The 21,559-nt window shown below is 39.4% G+C and overlaps 1 pseudogene; it reads left to right on the forward strand.

Annotated features, from left to right (window-relative positions):
* The first annotated feature begins 1,101 nt into the window (after positions 1-1,101).
* Positions 1,102-4,525, forward strand: LOC102298267 (annotated as a pseudogene).
* Positions 4,526-21,559: the final 17,034 nt, after the last annotated feature.

Consider the following 21,559-nt stretch of genomic DNA (forward strand, 5'->3'; position numbering starts at 1 on the left):
AATGCACATTTTAAACATGCTCAGCTACTTTTCAACCTCTTCTTCTGTGTGAACTTCAGCTTTCAACAGTTCTGCACTTTTTTTCAGATAAAAAATTCTGTATTTTTCAGCTCATTTAACATTTTTAGCTTAACTTTAGCAATCATTTCATTTCTGCTCAAAACATTCAGCGATCAGCATTCACACTGCAGTTTCTTCAAAAAATGCATTTTCTACTTGTTACTTGTTATTAATCTCTCGTTCTCTTCCACAGTGCATCCTTCATCCTGTCTCTGCCCTCTCCCGCAACCAGTCGCTGCAGATGACTTCCACTCCCTGAGCTTGGGTCTACCAGATGTTTCCTTCCTATCAAAATGGACTTTTTCCTTCCAACTGTTGCCAAGTGCTTGCTCATAGGGAGTCATGTGATTGTTGGGGTTTACTCTGTATTATTGTAGGGTCTTTACCTTAAAATATAAAGGACCTCAAGGTGTCTATTGTTTAATTTTAGGTCTTCTTTGATACAGTGTGATAACCATTTTCATAAATCAGTCAAATGCAGTTTAAGTAAAATGGAGATTAAAGCAGGATGTGCTTTAAGACATCACTGACATGGAGCTTCTGCAGGAATATTCAGAACCATCCCTCCTGATGACCACCGGTTTAAGGAAAAAAAGACAAAAGATAGCCAATATGCTCAAATTTGCTAGAGAAAAGGTGTTAGCAACTACAGTCATATTTTATATACAGTGATGCACATGTATTACATTAGTAGAACATTTAATGATTTTTATTGTGCTTTTCCCATAGAAAAGGTTTAATATTGTCCTGCTCTAATTTAGACATATTGTATCATGCGTGAGTTTCTAACTTCCAGTCTGTCTTATAACTGAATTTAAAGTAAGAAATGAAATGTATACTCTAGCACAAAACATGAAACAAACTAAACATCCTATGCCGAAATCTTGCAACATCAAAGCGAATATAACTGTAACTGTTTCAAGAAACCAAACTGAGCACATTAGCACTTGTTAAAAGTCCTCATAGTCCTCTTAAAGTTCAGTAAACGAGGTTATGTGAGCATGCTTCACCTGACCACACGCTAATACTATAGGCTACACTTTCAAGCCATTTAGACCCATGCTATAGGGAGCAGCAGCACCCTCCCCGCCTCCTCCGGGCACTCCGGGATTTGAGGATGAGGACGCAGAACATCAGGACCCTCTCTCTCATCCTCTCAATTATTTTCTACCTGCTTGTAGGAGCCGCAGTTTTTGACGCACTAGAGTCAGAAAGCGAGAGTTCAAGAAAAAAAAGGCGCTGGAGCAGAAGCTGAGCGAGCTGAAGAAAAGTACGAGGACGATTTCAACGAGATCTAGTGAGTGGTCCATCAGACAGAGCCGCATCGCGCTGGGAGGCAGTGGAAGTTCGTCGGCTCTTTTTACTTTGCCATCACCGTTATCACTACAATTGGCAAGTATATAATGTTGCGGCCTGACTTCACGGTATTGTGTGATTTTTGCAGTAATTTTTTTGACAGTTTTTCTTTTTTTTGGACCCTGAACAGCAACTCATTGAAAATAGACACATAAACTAGGCCTACCTAAATGATTTTTTGATTGTGAATTATTACTCCTTGTAATGCTGGGATGTAGCTAAAGTTTTGTTTTGTTTTAAATTAGCCTATTTACAGAAAGCAAAGCTGTCCAGAAACACCTGCTGTTGTTGTTCTAGGTCCAAATTCTTGGAATGAGATAGATGTAGTTTGGCCTTTTCAGCAAAATGTCGGTAAAGTGATTATGTAGGCAGCTGCATATGTAGTAAAGAAGTGTGCAAAGTTTTTGAAAGTTTTTATTTTTTATTTTTTAATGGTAAAAAACCCCCAACCCTTTCTTAAAATACTTAAACTACTTCTATGTGACAAAAAAGTACAAAGCAGAAGCCTTAATCTCTTATAGCCACCTTGGGGCCTATACCAGTTGGCAGTAGGCAAGAGGTGAGTACACACTGGATAGGTTACCAGTCCAAGGTTGGCCTGAACAGACCTAAAGCAATGAAACAATAACACTTTTCAGTTACAATTTCTCACGTGCTGTCTTATTGGTCTGATATAAGCTCCAGCCTTCCTGTCCAACCTCAGACTGAGGAACAAAGGTCTGAGTGAAACCACCCTTGTAAGAGTGCACGCCCTGTAATGTTAAGAAGCTAAAGTGTCACTATGTTTTCTTACAGCTTGGTAGCTTCATATATTATGTAGAAAGAGTTGCCTTTTGTTAATCATCTATGTCCTTACCATTTCCCAAAAAGCTGAACTAATTGCAGAAATATAAACAGGTTAAAAAGCTGATCTGGCTTAAAGTGAGAAAACCTGCTGTTAATGTCCAGTAAACACTTTTTATGTTAAGTTGTGGTGTGCAGGATTGAAAAATATTGGTATCAAGCCAATACCATGTAAATACAGGGCCAGTATTGGTGATACCAATACTGATACAGATACTTTTAACGATAAAGATGGCTTATGTCGGAGAGGGCAGTGAGATGAATGAGATTAATCATCAGTTTGCAAAGTCTGAACACATTTTCCAGCTTTTTGTGGCTTTTTTTTTTGGAGACCTGGAATGTAAATGTGCTTATCACTAAAGGACTTTCAGTCAGCTTCTGTTGTTTCAATGGGCTAGAGGCTATAAATAAAATTATGTGACAGTCAACATAAAAAAAGTTCCGATATTTTTCATAGCCCGTGTTTGACTTGTATTTTTTCATTTCTATTATACTTATTTATTTAACACAATTCCATGGACTACATACTGAACATAGAGGATAGAAACAAAGTATCAATACTGAGGCGCTAGTACTGATCTGATACCAATACCAGCATTGGTATCAATATTTAGATCAATCCGCCCGCCTCTAGTGTTAAGCATTCCCAAATAAACAGTGTTCACTTATCACTGTGTGTTCAGCCTGCTCTGTCATCAACCTTCTCTTTAGTTGCACCTCCCAAGTTTCTCAGTTTGCTATTAAGTGCTGTGGAGGTGGCGGATACTGGTATTAACAGAGCTTTTACACATGTACACCGCTAGCAGCTGCTTCTGGAAATGAGGTTAACGAGGACAGCATGATTGGACCAAACCAGTTAAGCTGCAGTTATAGAGAGATAGCCAAATGTTTCCTGGCACAGCATCAGCAAGCAGTTTTAGTGAGACTTATCTGTGGTTTAACCATGTTTGCTCACATTAGTTTAAAGACTTGACTTTAACCTGCACTGAGTTATGTGTGAGTATCCCTGCCTTGCAGTGTTTACAGCAGCAATATACTAGTTTGATGTCTATGGAGCTTGATGACTATGAAACAGTAGTACTCAACCTTTGACCTGTATTATTCTTTGACTTTGTAGGTTATGGCCATGCTGTTCGGTGCACCAATGCTGGAAAGGCCTTCTGTATGTTTTATGCGCTCTTGGACATCCCTCTGACGCTGGTCATGTTCCAGTGCCTGGGCGAGAGGATCAAGACTTTTGTGAGATACCTCCTGAGCAGAGTCAAGCAGGGCCTGGGTTTACAGAAGACAGAGGTGTCAATGGGAAACATGGTCCTGGTGGGTTTACTGTCTTGGGTAAGCACTTTGTTTGTAGGAGCTGCAGCCTTTTCCTATTTTGAGGGCTGGAGCTTTTTTAATGCCTCTTACTACTGCTTTGTCACACTTATTACCATTGGGTTTGGAGATTTTGTAGCCTTGCAAACAAAAGATGCCCTCTAGAAGCAACCTACCTACGTGGCATTTAGCTTCATGTACATTCTAGTTGGGCTGACGGTCATCGGAGCATTTCTTAACCTGGTGGTGTTGAGGTTACTCACTGTAAGCTCAGGTGAGCTTGATGGGAGCTCCACAGCAGGGGAAGAAGAGCAGGAGTACAGGGAGATTGTGGACACTGGAGAAGGAACTGCTGAGGACCTATGTAAGGATGATGAAGATGAACTTTGCAGGCTTACCTTTCCCATGGAGGGTTGCAACAGCTTTGTCAGCCTCCTCTCTTCTCCTGCAGAGGAGCACAGACCTATTATACCCAAGAATGCAAACCTGCCTGAACCCAGCAGACTCCAGGCTTTGTTCCTTTGCATGTGCTGTTGCATGGACGTTTACAACAGCGCCTCTCAGTCCCACTGTGACCAGACAAGCGGCCATAGCAACCCTGTCTTTTACAGTACCATCTCCTACAGAGTGGACCAGGCCCCTTGCAGCTTCTACACCATGTCATCACAAGCCTCCCCCAGCAGCGTGGCGCTCTGTCTGGGCAAGAACAATTCTCACAGCAGGCGGAAATCACTCTGACTGAGATCTTTGAAGACTTGAAGTTGAAATAGCCTTTGTTTTGTTTTGGATCTTTGTATGCACAGAGCCCATAAAACCATCTGATTTTCTGTTTGGTGGAATAAACTGCCTCATGCTTTCTTTGTTATGAAGCTTGTCTGATAAAATGTAACATATTAAAACTAAATATGCAGTTTATATTGTATTTACACTGAACATTACCAATGATCTAACATTTGAGGTATATCAATAAAGTATAGTTTATGCAACTTTATGGTTTTCCTTCACTATATCACCTCCAAAAAACAAACCAGCAAATTAAAAAACAAAAGAAACAAACAAAAATAAAACACCCACACAACTTGAGTATGAATACGTTGTCTTCTCGCTGCAGCACTGTCTCATGTGACCTTTTTTCTGACCGTTATTTCCAGTCAGTAAACTTTGCTGTTTCCTGTCAGTAGTGTTCACTTCATTGCTCTGGCTAGTTCCCCAGGTAAAAATGTTCATCTTTATTGCTCAGTTTTGGGGGACCTGGAGACGGACACATGGTAAAAGATGACTGAATGACGGCAGTAGCCAGGTAAAAACCAATCATATCATCTCTGTCAAAGAACAGAAAATGAGCCGTGGCACAGAAGTGGCCTCCAAGTACAAGCTATTGTCTCAGATGTGTGGTTGAATGACACATTGCAGATTAGATTTTTAATACAAACCACCGATACTTACATACTATGTTATGTAATGTCTTCAGTGGATCTGAATGAGCTTTCCACCCTGAGAAAAACCCACTGATGTCAGGCTGTGACGGAGGTGGACAAAGGTGGGCATGTATCTTAAAGAAGGGGTTAAGCAACACGGTGCTATTAGTTGGATTATAGGTAGGGGTAGAATACACAGGTACATTTAATGAAATACTGTACAAATAAAGAATATATGTATGTGTACAGGGAGTGCAGAATTATTAGGCAAGTTGTATTTTTGAGGAATAATTTTATTATTGAACAACAACCATGTTCTCAATGAACCCAAAAAACTCATTAATATCAAAGCTGAATGTTTTTGGAAGTAGTTTTTAGTTTGTTTTTAGTTTTAGCTATTTTAGGGGGATATCTGTGTGTGCAGGTGACTATTACTGTGCATAATTATTAGGCAACTTAACAAAAAACAAATATATACCCATTTCAATTATTTATTTTTACCAGTGAAACCAATATAACATCTCCACATTCACAAATATACATTTCTGACATTCAAAAACAAAACAAAAACAAATCAGCGACCAATATAGCCACCTTTCTTTGCAAGGACACTCAAAAGCCTGCCATCCATGGATTCTGTCAGTGTTTTGATCTGTTCACCATCAACATTGCGTGCAGCAGCAACCACAGCCTCCCAGACACTGTTCAGAGAGGTGTACTGTTTTCCCTCCTTGTAAATCTCACATTTGATGATGGACCACAGGTTCTCAATGGGGTTCAGATCAGGTGAACAAGGAGGCCATGTCATTAGTTTTTCTTCTTTTATACCCTTTCTTGCCAGCCACGCTGTGGAGTACTTGGACGCGTGTGATGGAGCATTGTCCTGCATGAACAATCATGTTTTTCTTGAAGGATGCAGACTTCTTCCTGTACCACTGCTTGAAGAAGGTGTCTTCCAGAAACTGGCAGTAGGACTGGGAGTTGAGCTTGACTCCATCCTCAACCCGAAAAGGCCCCACAAGCTCATCTTTGATGATACCAGCCCAAACCAGTACTCCACCTCCACCTTGCTGGCGTCTGAGTCGGACTGGAGCTCTCTGCCCTTTACCAATCCAGCCACGGGCCCATCCATCTGGCCCATCAAGACTCACTCTCATTTCATCAGTCCATAAAACCTTAGAAAAACCAGTCTTGAGATATTTCTTGGCCCAGTCTTGACGTTTCAGCTTGTGTGTCTTGTTCAGTGGTGGTCGTCTTTCAGCCTTTCTTACCTTGGCCATGTCTCTGAGTATTGCACACCTTGTGCTTTTGGGCACTCCAGTGATCTTGCAGCTCTGAAATATGGCCAAACTGGTGGCAAGTGGCATCTTGGCAGCTGCACCTTGACTTTTCTCAGTTCATGGGCAGTTATTTTGCGCCTTGGTTTTTCCACACGCTTCTTGCGACCCTGTTGACTATTTTGAATGAAACGCTTGATTGTTCGATGATCACGCTTCAGAAGCTTTGCAATTTTGAGACTGCTGCATCCCTCTGCAAGATATCTCACTATTTTTGACTTTTCTGAGCCTGTCAAGTCCTTCTTTTGACCCATTTTGCCAAAGGAAAGGACGTTGCCTAATAATTATGCACACCTGATATAGGGTGTTGATGTCATTAGACCACACCCCTTCTCATTACAGAGATGCACATCACCTAATATGCTTAATTGGTAGTAGGCTTTCGAGCCTATACAGCTTGGAGTAAGACAACATGCATGAAGAGGATGATGTGGACAAAATACTCATTTGCCTAATAATTCTGCACTCCCTTATATATAATATTATGTAATGATATAAAGAAACATTATACACTAAGAGGTGACTGATTTATAATATTATATAGATATATATAATATACTATATAATATATATATATATATATATATATATAGTATATATATATATACATAATATTACATATATATATATATATACTAATAGTATATATATATATATATAATACATATATATATATATATATATATATTAAACAAAAAAATATAAATGAATAAAAAATATAACATATATATATATATATATACATAAAGGAACAGAGCCTTGTTACTGGAAAGTCAGAGGTGTCGGAGATTAATTTCAGTAGTTTATGTAACAAATAGAAGAACTGTTAACCAACATAAAGTCCATAGAATTAGATACATTAGTTAATTATAATAATATTTCTGTTACCACGGTATTGCCACTAAACTTACAAATCATTGCAACTAACTTTGGCCACTTGGAGAGGCAATCTACGCTAAAGAGCACCTCCAACTACTCACTAAGTGTGTCTCATTGCAACAAAATCAAAAATAAAACAAAAACTTATTAACAACTCTAAAGAGTTTTTATTAAAATAAAAAAACAACAACACATGGTTAATACATTAGATTAGACAATCAAGCTGAAATACAATGAAAAGACATAAATAAAACAGCAGCAGGAGAAATTTATAAAGAGAGAAAAATGTTTATCATCCAGTGTTCATACTACTGTAGTCCAGTCTAGAGACTTCATGCTGTGATCCAACTCACCACTGCCAGGGCAGCCAGACGCATTCACCAAAGGAAAAAACCAATTCAGACTACATCAGAAAGACAGCCAGTAAATGTGTTCGAACAGTTAGTAGAAACATGTTAAATCCATTTTCCACATACCCGTAACCACAATCTGCAAAACAGAAGCTCTGATTGGAGAGCTGGGCGTTTCCTGAACACGACAGTGAGCTCACTGTACTAAAATGGCCTCAACAGTCACATGATCTCAATCCAGCAGAGCATATTTGGATATGAAAAATCTCTGAGGAGTGTTTCCAACGCCTTGTTGAACCCATGGTAAGGTGTACCTAACTGAGTGGCTGGTGAACATGTGGGATCCATACCAATGATGGCAAAAATCTGTCTTGTTAAATAAGCCTGAAAAAAGACACTGAGGCCCACATGCTGCCTTGTAGCTGATTTTTGAATCAGCACGGTGTCATTTTAAATCACTAATCTGTAACTGCCCTGTGCTCTGACCTCCATGTGGATCCCTCAAGTCTGGCACTGCATAATTTCAGGAAATTGAAATAGACTAGCATTTATATCACACCTTTGTAGTCTTACTGACCACTGATATTGCTTCAGACTACAAGGCACATTTTAAGCATGTAATTTAGAACAAATAAATCAGTCTAAAGTGCCCGTGTTTGGCCTGTGGCACCCACTAAGGCACAGGGAAACCTTGTCAACTCCTTACAGACTTTTAGGCTGCCTGACAAGAGCCCATTCACAAGGGCCCACCAGCAGTAACTTGCATTTAATCCACACACGGCATATTTCTTTTCCTTGTTGCCATTACCTACACTAGAGAGCAGCATTGGTCTACGTATAACAAAGGCTGAGTCCTCACAGCTCTCCAACACTGATAGTTCTGTTTGCTCAGATGGTTACATATAAACATTTTATTTTATAAATTGTGAGTCCAACAGCGACACTGCTTGCTGTTAAAACCATCTTGTCTGTGTTACACCTTCCAGCGAGTAAAACAGCTCAGAAACAAAACACTACTTCTGCGTGCTATCACCATTTTATAGGGAATTAAAGCATGACAGCAGAGATTTGTTTTCATCTGCCAGCATGAACTATGACACAGATTGCTGTTGTGGGAATAGACGCTCGGGCTCTTGATAAGTGAGCACAGGCTTTTCGGTCAAGCGGGCAGACATGTATCAGCAGCCAGCAGTATCACCTCAGATTTAGAAAGATATTTGTGAACCAGCAGAAAGGAGAAGCCTGAACAACGGGCTTTGTGGCAGAAAGCTCAGCATGTCGTGAGGGATGAAAACTGGTATCTAATTTGCATAATTAGTCCATTAATGTCGCAAATAGTGTTTCACTTTATTCCTGTTACGATGCATCTATGGCTGGCCCAACAATTAGAACCTGAAAGTGCTCAAAAGTGTCCACGCAGACAAGAGAAAAAAGAAAAAAAGAGGCAAATGACGGCGCGCAATGACTCAGACACACAGAATAAGAAGCTTCTTTCAAAAACAGCAGCGTTTGTATGACGATTTCCGGCTTTTATGTTACCTCGTGCGTGACTGCATAACAACACGATAGAGTTGTGGGTAGAGTTTGATTTTTTTCCTAGTCTCCTTTTGTGGTTCAGTTGAGCTGTTTGTATATGGCACTGCTAAGAAATATGATGTTGCTCCTTATGTATGCATAATGGGTTTTACAAATAGTGAGCTGAAGGTGGTGGTAGTGATCCTTTTAAAAGACCCTTTTTTTTGTGAGTCCAGTTTCAATGTACATTCAAGCATGCTTGCCCATATGCTGTTTACATTTATAATGGAGTTCTGTAGGAAGTCCAGTCATTTGGGTTTTATGCTTTGTGTAATGACAGCGATTCTCCTATGAGCTCTGCCTACATCTGAAGTGTTTGCACAGTAATACTAAAGTTTATTAAAAAAAAAACTTCTGTCACAAAAGGGTATTAACTTCCTATTAACATCACCATCGATTGACTACAGTTTTGAATTCCACCATCAAAGCTGTACTCGGTCGGACTGTTTTGGCTCGGGCCTGATCGAGTGGGTGAATTATTCATTAGATTGTTAGATATTTAAGTCATTTCTGTATCATGCTGTAAGGTCTTTCATGTGTAGTTGCATGGTAGGAGATACAAGATTAAATCAGAAACGAGCCGTCGGTTCAAGCAGAGTGCAAGCCGACCTTTTCGAAAGGGTAAATATGGCTTTAATATGGCAGAAATATTGGCTGTAGGTTCATAATAGAAGCAATATGCAAATAAAGTATTTATGAATATACAAATAGACCGAACCAATAGTGGCTGCTGCGCCCCACATTCACAGTCTTTCAGGAGGAGCTGGGAGATTATGAGTTATTTTCTCGGATGTGCATCTGAATGGAAAATGTATTCTCTCTGCATTCTCACAGTGAGCACAATGAAAGATTAAGGAAGTAAAGACAAGTGTCATATTTATTCAGATTAATTAAATAAGTAGAAATTGGGATTCAGTTGGAGAGCGCTGAGAAAACAGACATAATAGAAGTTCATTGGTAGGGTAATTGCTCATTAGTTTTAATTTCCAGCCAATTTACTGCTTGTGTCGAACAGGGTGAAAAGGCTGTTTTTACTCAGTGGTTGTCTCCTCCAATCAGATGCTATGTTTGACACACTGTGTCTCTTTGACATTTTGTGTCAAAGGGATCACACTGCTTGATTAATTGCAGTTTAATTTAGGCCTTAAAGGAGAGTTTGAGTCACCCCTTAATTATCAGGGATGAATATCTGCAATAATGGGATCTAAATTCATGAATTCATAGGAAGGAAGTTGAATTGAAGAGCGTCAGTCTGTGTTTGCCGTGCGAAGGCTAAACGGCCATTATAAGTAGCCACATTGTTGCATTGTGAGTGTTTCACTTGTGAGGCCAAGCTCTTCTTCCTGCTTTGACGTAAAGTGGGCCCCGTCCTTGTGTGCCGCTGCAAGAGAAACCATAACATTGTCACAGATACGTGTGTCAAACCTTGGTGAGTCAAAAGCAGTGACCACTCTCGCTAACCTCTTATGATAATCCAGTCATTGTGGTATATGAGCAGGCCTGAAACATGACAGCTCAGAAAAGAGATTCGAAGGTTACTTTCAAGTGGTAAAGAGTTAAGGTTCCAAGACTTTGATTATCCAACTTTAAGTCCTGTGCCATGACCATCATCGGCCTTCATCAGCAAATACCTAGCATTTAGCTCAAAGCACCATCAGGGCTTTAGAGCACATCTGTAGACTCTGAGGTTTGTTTCTAACATAACTTGTGTAATGGTTATTGTATAAGAGGCCTGACAACAGAAAATGAGACTTGCTCATTCTGTGTTGGCAGTAAAAGAAAATTCCAGTGATTCACTCTTTTGTTTGAAGAACAGGATGCAAAATTATCAAGGTTGGCCGTTATCCATTTCCTGCTCACTCGTACCATTTAACAAGACAACATCTTCTCTGAGCACGAGGCTTCCTGCCTAAACAGTGGCTTGGAGAGAGATGGGAGATAGAGAAAATAATAGATGGTAAAGAGGAGCTCTTATTCTTCTTGGACAATACGTCTGCAGCCATGAAACAAGGCTCTGGCCACTGGCAGATTAATGCCTACATATAAGCATCTTCACTATGTTTGAGTGCTCTTCTGCTGGAGGACGGCTTATAGAAGTGAATACGTCAGACGTGAATTCAAAAGCATCTCATAAAGGGAGTGAGAGATTCTCAGCAGTTTATAACAACATAGCTGCTCTAGTACAAGGACATTTGTCTGTTCTACGAAAATCTATGGCTGGTGGTCTCTCTGTATTGTGCGGGTCACACTTATCTCCTGTCCAGCAGGGCTGTGTTATTCTCATTACGTGCAGCTCTACATAAAACTTGCAAAAATGTGCTCCCTCCTGTAACTAAGACTGATTCAGAAGTTGCAGTCGGAGCAGAATTTGAATGAACGAGATAAGGCAACAGAGGAAAATGCAACACAATGGCCCTCAGTGCCGTTAGATAACAAATGTATCCCTTTTTATTTATTTATTTTTTTTTAGTCACACTGTGGAGGGAGAGGAAGGAAAAGAGGTCCCTCATAAAGAATAGTTCCCAGTGGAGATATGAAAGCCAATTTATTCATAGTTCTTTAGTTCAGCAGATTGACAACAGAGTGATTTGCCACATCTGTTAATCTTCCTAAATGAGCAAGTTGTCAGATCTTTGCTACGGCCCCTGCACTAAATAATTTACAACACTGCACTTCAGCTTTATTCCATTTTCCTCTTCTTTTCCTACTGTCAGCTGTGAGAAGCCCATATCACTGTTACTGTATCAGGAGACACTTCTGTATTTTCCATCATATAGAGAAATGCTCATTAAAAAAGTGGCAGTTTGGGGGGGACGAAGAAAACAAAACAAAACAGCAAAACAAATAGAAACAATGAGAAAAAGGAAGTTTTGTTTTGCCATTTAGGCCATTGTCTAAATGGTGCATTAAAAGTAATGCATTTAGCAGTAATATCAACCAGTGCAGTATAGGACACATTCATTCTTCTTTTAAGACCTTTTTTGAGCCTCTTAGCCAATTAAAGTCATCATCTAACTCTGCGGGCCATTTCAATGTCCATCATACAGGCAGTTTACCTGCTCTGGGAATGTGAGTGATGACGACAGCAGCAGCCGTCAGGTGAAATGGTTTCTTTTGAACTATCGCTGCTGTTTATCGCAACACTATTTCCTGCTTCCAATGCTCGCATTTTTTTTCCATTCCCAGATATAATGATTTTAATATTCCATTGACTGTGTCTTTGCTGGTCTGCTGAGCAGGAAGCAGACGTTTCCATCAGCAGAGCTGCGCCTGGCATTCATCATCAAAGGTCTGCCCAGGAAAAAGACAGCTCTATACTCATCTGCATCTGCTTGGTATGCCAACCGGGTGAACATCCACATCATCCTACCCACACTGTTATTTCTGATTAGCATATAATGCATCAATTACTTCACTTTCACTAAACAGAAAGGCTACGACAAGTTTTGTTTCCAAGGCAACTATGAAAAGTGCTGGCGGCAGGAGTAAATTAGTTTGGCAGCAGAAGTTGTATTGCGACGGCACGAGCCGAATATGGGCCAGCAATTGTTGTCCGTCACAGCTGATCCAAACATATGGAATGTGATAAGGGCGTGCACTCAGGACAGAGCAGTTTAGCTTAACAAAATAAGGCAGGCAAACGCACGTAAAGACAAACACAGGGGGATTTCACTGCTTCACCAGCTATCGAGGAAATAACATAATGTCTTCAATAAACATCCCCACTTACTTACATCCGTACTTAAGACGGATTATATGACTTTACAGCATCCTGCTATAACAGCTTAACACTTGACACTAAACGGCTTTTTACTGCAGTTGTCTTCACATATGGACATGTTGTGTTCATAGAATAAAATCTAGCTTCTGAGGCAGACAAACAGAGCCGGGGTGGAAGTGCGTTAAACCTGCAGTCTATCCGAAGGCCACCAGATGGCGATAGCTGAGGTTGCATAAAGACTTCCGGTTGTTGAAAAGCTTATGGGAAAATGACTTTCTGTCTTCACCCCTGTAATCACTTTCATGATGAGTTCATGTCACTCATTTAGGGTCATGTTGAAAAAATATAGGGTTTATTTTTAAAACCTCCGTCATACCATGTTTTAAACGGAGCATGGTCTGTGTTATGAAACCACACACTCATTGGGCAATGGCTTATGACTGATAAGTTTATGTCTGATGAAAGTGCTTTTTAATTGGCTAACAGCCCTTCCCTTTATTGTCACATCTGTTTTTTTTTCTTTCTTGTTTTGTTTTGCAACCATGATGGTGACAGCTGAAACTCTCACTAGGCTTCAAAATGAGACTTCAGACACCAGTGGGTGATGCCACGATAGCTATGTCCATCTGTTTATAGTTGTGTGTAATTACTGTGCGTATCATGTGAAAGTCAGAGAGCGGTGTATAAAGTGTATAAGAAATGTAAGGTTTTTCCACAGAATACAAATACAAGAATAGAGAAGGGTTGATATGGAGACTGCACAAAGAAAAGAGCACTAAAAAAAGAGAATTACATTTAATCAAAAGCCTTTCGCAATATCAGTGATAACCAAGCTGTCTGTGGGGAAAGTAGAGTGTAAGAAAATACCAATCAGCCGCAAACAGCAATTAAAGCAGGTAGGCTGGTGTTTCTAAAATCCTAAAATCCATTTCCAAAATATTTTACTATTGATTTGCTTGCAAATTGCTTGCAGGTCATTGCCAATGGTGAAATAGATATGATTTGTAATCTGATGAAAGCAGAAATGCAACAGGCGAGCACATCAGTACTAAATGACACTGATTTAGTACTGACATGTGTTGCAAATGCTCTTCCTTTGCCTTTGATTCTCAGAGGTGAGCTCTCTCTGGGGTAGCATGGCTACTGCTGCGCGTTCAGTTAATTCAAGCACCTGTAGTCTCATTCTCTTCATACCGCTCCTTACTCTTCCCTCTATCCTCTCCGGGATGCAGTCGTTCTCACTGTTTATATAAGGGGGGGAATACCAGATGACAGCCTTACTTGTTTGTAACTTCTCAAAAACTGTCCTTGAGCAAGACATTGAATTTCTATGAGCTACAGAGGCGGCGCTCATGGCATGAAAAAATGCAAGAAAACAAAGCTTATAGTTGCAACCCTGTACTGCTTTATCCTAACAGCATTTATAATGATTACAATGTAAATATAAAGGCCTGCACTCATTCAGTAATGGGAATAATGCTCTGTTAGCAGGATATTTCTAATAGATGTTCAAACTTGGGAGATGATTTTTTTGTGGGTTAAATAACCCCTTTTTTTTCTCAAGCACCAATAATTCAATATCATTCATGCTTGTCCCTGCAGTACAAGGACAAACATGTGTTTCCCTGACCTTTATATTGTACCGAGGGCAGCAGCAAGTTTTAATAATACATGCATTACTCTCTAAGTTGTTATTTTAGACACATGCTTGCTTTGTTTTATGGAGGTGTTAAGAGGAGGGTAAGAGCTTAGTGTCAGGTGCCTAAAAATTCCTTCATATTAATACCACTAACTTCTACCCTTCATTACACACCTCTTTAACCATGGATGCTATTTTTATACTGGTATAATGCTGTGCTTTGGCTGATTGATTTTATTTGCACATTTTCAACTAAGTAGAGTGTTGTGTAAAATCAAGGTGGGCTTTTATCAGGATATGAGCGCTGTACTTAAAAAAAGACACTTTTTGTTACATTTTCTCAAGCTGACAGGAAAAAAATGCATTTCCACCAAAGAAGTACTGGCTGTCTCATCAGAAGCTCTAATATGATGTGTTAACTAGTTTTTTTGGCCAACTCTTTAAAGGTGATAGAGTGCACTGAAGAAGAGTGTTAACCAGGGCCCACAGTTCATTATCACCCTTGGCCCCAACGTGGAACTTTCCTGCTATGTTTGAATCAATATTGAATACATCCTTCAAACTATTTTTAAATATTGATTTCAGACGCAATATCTGTAAATATCTCAGCAATAATTAAGTGCATAAAATGACAGCAATGGCTATGATTAATGTGTAAAATGAGGCAGTCCAATCAATAGATATGTCATGACATATGAACTGCAAATCTACTGCTTGTTTTCTTGCATCACGTCTGAGGCGTGTGACTCACGCTGGCTGTGCACGCCTCCCACTCGAGCATCAATCTCAAATCTGAAGTCTCTTGTTTTCTCTCGATCGGAGAAGAATGAGGCATCTGAATTAAAGATGGGCTTAAGACACACCATCTCTCATCATCCTTAAACAGCTTTGCCACCTGCAGAGACACTCTAACTCGTTCACTCTACCTGGCAAAAATATGGACGAACACACAGGAAGCGCAAGACAGGAGTTCTGGCAATTGCAGCAGAGGAGTGCTGACTTGGTGTTTTCTTTTTTTTTTTTTTAAAGATTTGTGGTTATGTGACTAGAATTTAATAGTTAATCATGCAGTCTACTGTGGAAGGTCAGAGTTAGAATAAAAACTTGATCTTGAGCACAGTGGTGAGAGCGCACATGTCAGGGGAACACAGTAAACAAACCTTGACAGGGATGGGAAAATCCCAATTATAAAATTCCTCCTTTGACATAATAACTGTTTTAATTGTTCACCAGGAGCAGCTTATTAGTGATATCCCATGTTGTACGCATAGTTTCTTATAAGACTGTGGACTCATGAGAAAACATACCTATGAGCCATGCAAATCTTTTCAGCCTTATACGTCCACTTTATTAGGTATGCCTTGCTAGTATCGAGTGGGCCTCCTTTTGCCTTTGGAACTGAATGTATCATGCAATGTTTTTTCTCCAAATTCTAACCTACCATCTGTATATCATCAGGCCAGATATCATTTTTGCATTATTCCATTATCCAATATTGGTGAGCCCGTGTGAACTGTAGGCACAGTTTCCTGTTCTTGACAGGACAGGCTGACAGGAGTGGCATCCAGTGTGGTCTTCTGCTCCTCAGTGTTTGGCGTGTTGTGCTTTCAGTGATTCCTTGGCGGTAATGAGTGATTATTTGTGTTAATTCCCATCAGTTTAAAGAAGTCTGCTCATTCTTTTCTGACCTCTGGCATCACAAAGGCATTTCTGAAAAATAGTCTTGCCAGACTATTTTTGTTGTTTTTGTTGTCACTGTAAACCACGGAGTTGCTTGTGTGAGAAAATCCCAGCTGATCAGCATTTTCTGAAATCCTCAGACCAGTCCATCTGGCACCAACAACTATGCCATGTTCAAAGTCACTTTTTTATCAGTTCTGATGGTTGGTTGTATATTGATTTCTACACTTGGAAACAACAACTACAAAAAGTTAATTTTGGGAGTGTAACAGTACAGTCAATCTTATTGTTGACCACTGTGTCATTTCTTTAACATGTTTCCTTCTACATATCGAGATGACATCAGCCGTGTATAGCTGCTAGTGTACCAAAGCTCCTGTGGAATCACAGCTGTGCGTTAATAGGGAGCATTACAAGTATTGGCTATGTGACTTTTATTAGCCTCCCATAGTAATGTGACATCAGTAGAGGCTTGGCACACATTTTACAGTAAACGTAAATGGACAGAGATAAATCATATTTACAGTGAGTAATCGGTCTCCAATGTTACCGCCTCAACACAATTATATTGTGATGGCTTTTGTTCAGCCAATAAACACATAACTGTTTAAAACTCTAGCACTGGGTTAAACAACATTTTGCGTTGCCAGTACGTTTGGTTTATCATGCAGTAGTCTTATAAGACTTTCACTTTAATTTGTAGTAATCAATTCCACAATTACAGAAAGGCACTTGGAACATAGCACAGGTACACCAAATCTGTGAAAGACAACGTACAAATCAAAGGTAAACTGAGTTCGTTTCTGCAGTTGCTTTGTTTGTGTGAGTGTGTGTGCATGTGTGTGATGTCAGTAGCCAACCTGACTCAGAGCAGTGTATCCCTTGGAGAGGTGATTAAACAAAGAGCTGAGAGCCAGAGGTCTCCCTCTGTTAGAATCCACCAGAATACATATGTCACTGTTGTGATTAATATCAGCCACACGTCCTACATGCAGGCTCACTTTGTGTGCTAAAATACCATGTTCATTAGCAGCAGCACAAATATAATTGGCTCCATCTCAGAAGAGGGCCGCTCGTACTTATATTCCATTCTGCTTAGAGCAGGGGTCAGCAACCTTTAACACCCAAAGAGCCATTTGGACCCGGTTTCCACGCAAAAGAAAACACTGGGAGCCGCAAATACTTTTTGAAATCTAAAACGAAGATAACACTGTATATATTGTTTTTTTTTTTACCTTTATGCTTTGTGTGAACAACTAAAGTAAGTAAGTAAAGTTTATTTATTAAGCGCTTTTCACAGACAGGCAGTCACAAAGTGCTGTACACAAATATTAAAATAAATAATACAATCAATAGGCATTATACACAATGTAAAAGATCAAATGTAAATAATGTAAAGAATATAAAATACGTAGATCAACAAAAGGCTTGTTTGAACAGAAAAGTTTTTAACTGCTTTTTAAAAGAATCCACAGAGCAACTAAGGTGTGTTGCTTATGAAATCCATGAAATGCTACAGAGAAAATTACATTTTATTTATGTAATTAACACATTTTGAACTCTTAAAGAAATATAACAAAAGGAAAGACACCCAGCTGAACTAAAAGGATCCATGTAGCAAACAAAAACTGTTGTGAGCCGCCAACCTTATATCGCCTTTGGGCTTTTGGAGCCTTGACCTGACTTTTAAAAAACAACTGGAAAAAAAGCACTATGCTGCTAAAAAAAATAGATATTTGCAAAATTCTGCCTAAATATGTATTTTACCTGGTTAATGTGTGTGGCAGGGCGTGGTCTGCAGTGCCGCTGCAGGGGAGGCGGACGCACCTGAGCGGCACTTGCCGTGTGTGTTCTCTCTGCTGTTGTGTTGGTGTTGTTCGGGCTGTGAGCTGCAAAGCTACAGCCGGCTGTATGCGTACAGCAACCGTGTGAAAAGTGGTCAATAAAGAGATGCTGAAAAGCGTGTTCATGCAAACATTGTCGGGTCTGCCGTGATATGTTTACAATAAGACTTATGGTCCCGAACCTCTGCGCACAGCGTCTGCAAATCGGGGCTGTACGAAGTCACTTTCATCTTTACGACTGTAAACTGTCATCTGTGAGGCGTGAGCAGTGTTTTTTTTTAAACATAGTTCACGGTGGAGAACAGCTGCCGACATAATGTGGATGCGAATATCCATAACTGGCCCACCTGGGGTCGAAAGTCTTGATAAATGCATGGTGTTTCGGCGGGTATACCGGCTTCCGCGAGTGTGACGCTTATTTTGAGCGATGAAAAAATAATAAGATATAATTTTATTTTTATATTTCAAAATCACAATAATCTTCCAATTTAGAACTACAAGTTAACAAAAAGAACTAAACACAAATAAAATACACTTCAGCTAAATACTTCTAATTTATTTTCCCAAACCACCCGGAGCCGCAGTACAAGGACAAAAGAGCCGCAGGTTGCCGACCCCTGGCTTAGACTGTCGTACCATTTCACCTAGATGTAAATTGGTTGATTTTTCGCATGCATTTGGGCCATTGGATGCCTTCGAACAGGACTTACAAATAAAAAAAGCCAATGTTCATAGTAACAAAAATGCACAATGTTACAAAAAACATTCCTAAAAAGTTTGTACGATGTGGGAAATGTAAATAAGACAGAATATAAAGATTTGCAAATCTCATAAACCCATGTTTTATTTACAGCTGAACATGTATCAAATGCTTAAAGAAAAAATTGTCCAAGAAAAGAAAATATTAACTCATTTTGAATTTGATGGCAGCAACACGCCTCAAAAAAGTTACTGACTGAAACAGAAATCAATCAAACACACAGAAATCCAAAGAAAACCTCAAATATAAGTAGACCACTGGAAAGCTTTAATAAATGCAAGTTATGAAGTTAATGTGAAAATTTAATAAGGAAGATTTGTCATCTGCCTGTTTTTCTGGGTGTTTGCTTTTCTGTTTTCATGTCTACCGCTTTTCCATGATGTCAATCTCAATACTGACATCATTTCTCTTGTCCAATCAGTTTCTCGGTCGACTTCTTTAAGGTCCTGGTTATCATTTTAAAATCGGGACACATGTGACTCCTCCTTACATTATTGGCTTACTGCAATGCTTTACCTTACCAATACAGCACACACACACAAACAAACACACACACACACACACACACACACACACACACACACACACACTCACACACTCACACACACACACACACACACACACACACCACACACACACACTACTAAGAGAGGCTTAAGTTCAGACTTAGGCTTATTCATAGCTTATTTCATTTGTGGTTGTTATAAGACTCACAGTTCTGTTACTTTATTTGTAATTTACCTTATACACTAATTGCTCATTCATTTACTCTGGTGAGGTGCTATATAAATATTTGTACATTTTAGAAAATGCTTGTCACAAGCACACAACTAGTTCCTGCTTGTGTTTTTGAGAGGCACTGTTCTGTGTAATTTAAGGGGACGTGGAGTGTCTGTATTTTCTTGTTTTTTTGGACAGCTGTCCGATGCTGGCCCTTTAAGTACTTGAACTTCTGACTAGATGTAATCAAATTTGAAGCTGTAGTAAATGAAATGCCATATGAAATGAAATTTTAAATGAAAATATGTTATAAAAGTTTTATCTGCAGCTCTTCACTACAGTTTGTCATTGAAATTGAATGTTAAGACATACAAGCACTGATTACTTCTACTTATATGCATGTATTTATATATTAAGGGGAATTTCTTCTCTGGATTGCAGAAGAAAAAAACATTAATTTCAAGTAAATTATGGATATGTAAACATGGTACCAAATGATAGGCTACTGAATGGCCAAAAAATGACCTTTGAGACCTTGAGCTGGAATACCGTCCCTATCTGCAAGACTCCGGCTTTACCAGCACATTTATAACAATGTATTGCATACTTTTTATATTTTGGGTTAAATAAAACCAATGGCTTTCTTAAAATTAGACAGATAACTTGCATAAAAAGTTTTTTTTAAAGGGGGTTTAATGGCTCTTCTCCATTCTGGCTGTTTTTCATTAGGGATATATATCTGTGGTTTTTTTTCTGGACATCTGGATAAAAGGAGCCCTTTTAATGGAAAGAGATGCTAAAATCCATTTATGGCTTCTGATCAAATGTTTCCTGTGCACCAGTGCCAGCTGAGCCCCGAGCTGAAGCCTTTAGAAAAACTGTCATTGGATTTTTTCTTATAGGTTTAGCAAAAGCAGGACAAAAGCAGGACAATTATTAATGCACATAATTGTCTAAGCTATGACAACCATCAGTGCACTATTTGAGGTAATCAGAAAATTTTCATTTTCCACACAACATTTGGTCTTGTATGTAAAAATACGTATTGTATTATCTATTGAATATTAAAGAGTATCTCATGTCATGGCATGATACTTTTCTTTCTTTTACTTTACTCTGTTCATGCATGATCTGGCATATATAAAAGCTGAATGATGGACAAAGGAACAGAGTTCAAAAGATTTATTTACAAGAACAGAAGGAAACGTGAAATGATTTGTAAGAGAGCAATGATCAAGGAGGATTGTGGGGGATATGGGGGGAACTGGGGAGCGGAGCAGGCAGGTAAGTGTCTTGATAAATGAGGATTCTGAAGCACTAATACCCCTTTTTCCATGGACGCCAGTGCCAGAGATGGTTTCCAACCTAGAGCCAGTTCCATGAATTTTTACCAGGTAAAACTGGCATAAGCATTGGAGAGACTTTTGAACGCAGTTCAGCAATCGTTTCATGTGTTCTGTTTGCTGCAGAAAAACCTCAAACTATCTGTCATGTAAAAAATGTAATCGCTTGGGGTTGCCATTCTGTGCCTTAGCAGCTGAGCAGCTTGTAGTCACTGATTCAACTTCTTCGACAAAGAGTTCTTGAAGATAATATGAGGCCATCTGTCGGAAAATTAAGGATAAACTTTAGTGGCCCTTTCAGTAGGAAAATGATCATAAATACTCAAGAAAGAAGATTGTAGATGTTTCTAGTTAAGAAAATGTTCTAGTTATCATCCGTCCACCCGGGCTTGGAACCTATTCCAGCTGTCATGGCACAAAAGGCAGGGTACTCCCCAGTTGAAAAGGTCGTCAGGCCAATTGAGATGTTGTTGGGTGAACAACTTGCCAAAATGTCAGAAAGAAATTATAACAAGCAAGTATCTCTTCTTCTTCTTCTTCTCCTTCTCTTGGCTGTTACCATCAGAGGTTACCACAACAGATCACCTCCCATCTCACCCAGTCTCCAAATCTCCTCTGTCCAGAGGACTCAAAGGAGCTTGCAAAGAAAAGCGTCTGGACTTCTTTAAGTTGCTTGAAGACGTTTCACCTCTCATCCGAGAAGCTTCTTCAGTTCTAAGG

Source organism: Haplochromis burtoni, unplaced genomic scaffold (assembly GCF_018398535.1).
Source record: "Haplochromis burtoni strain Fernald_Lab_line unplaced genomic scaffold, NCSU_Asbu1 Contig_12, whole genome shotgun sequence".
In the NCBI taxonomy this organism is placed as follows: Eukaryota; Metazoa; Chordata; class Actinopteri; order Cichliformes; family Cichlidae; genus Haplochromis; species Haplochromis burtoni.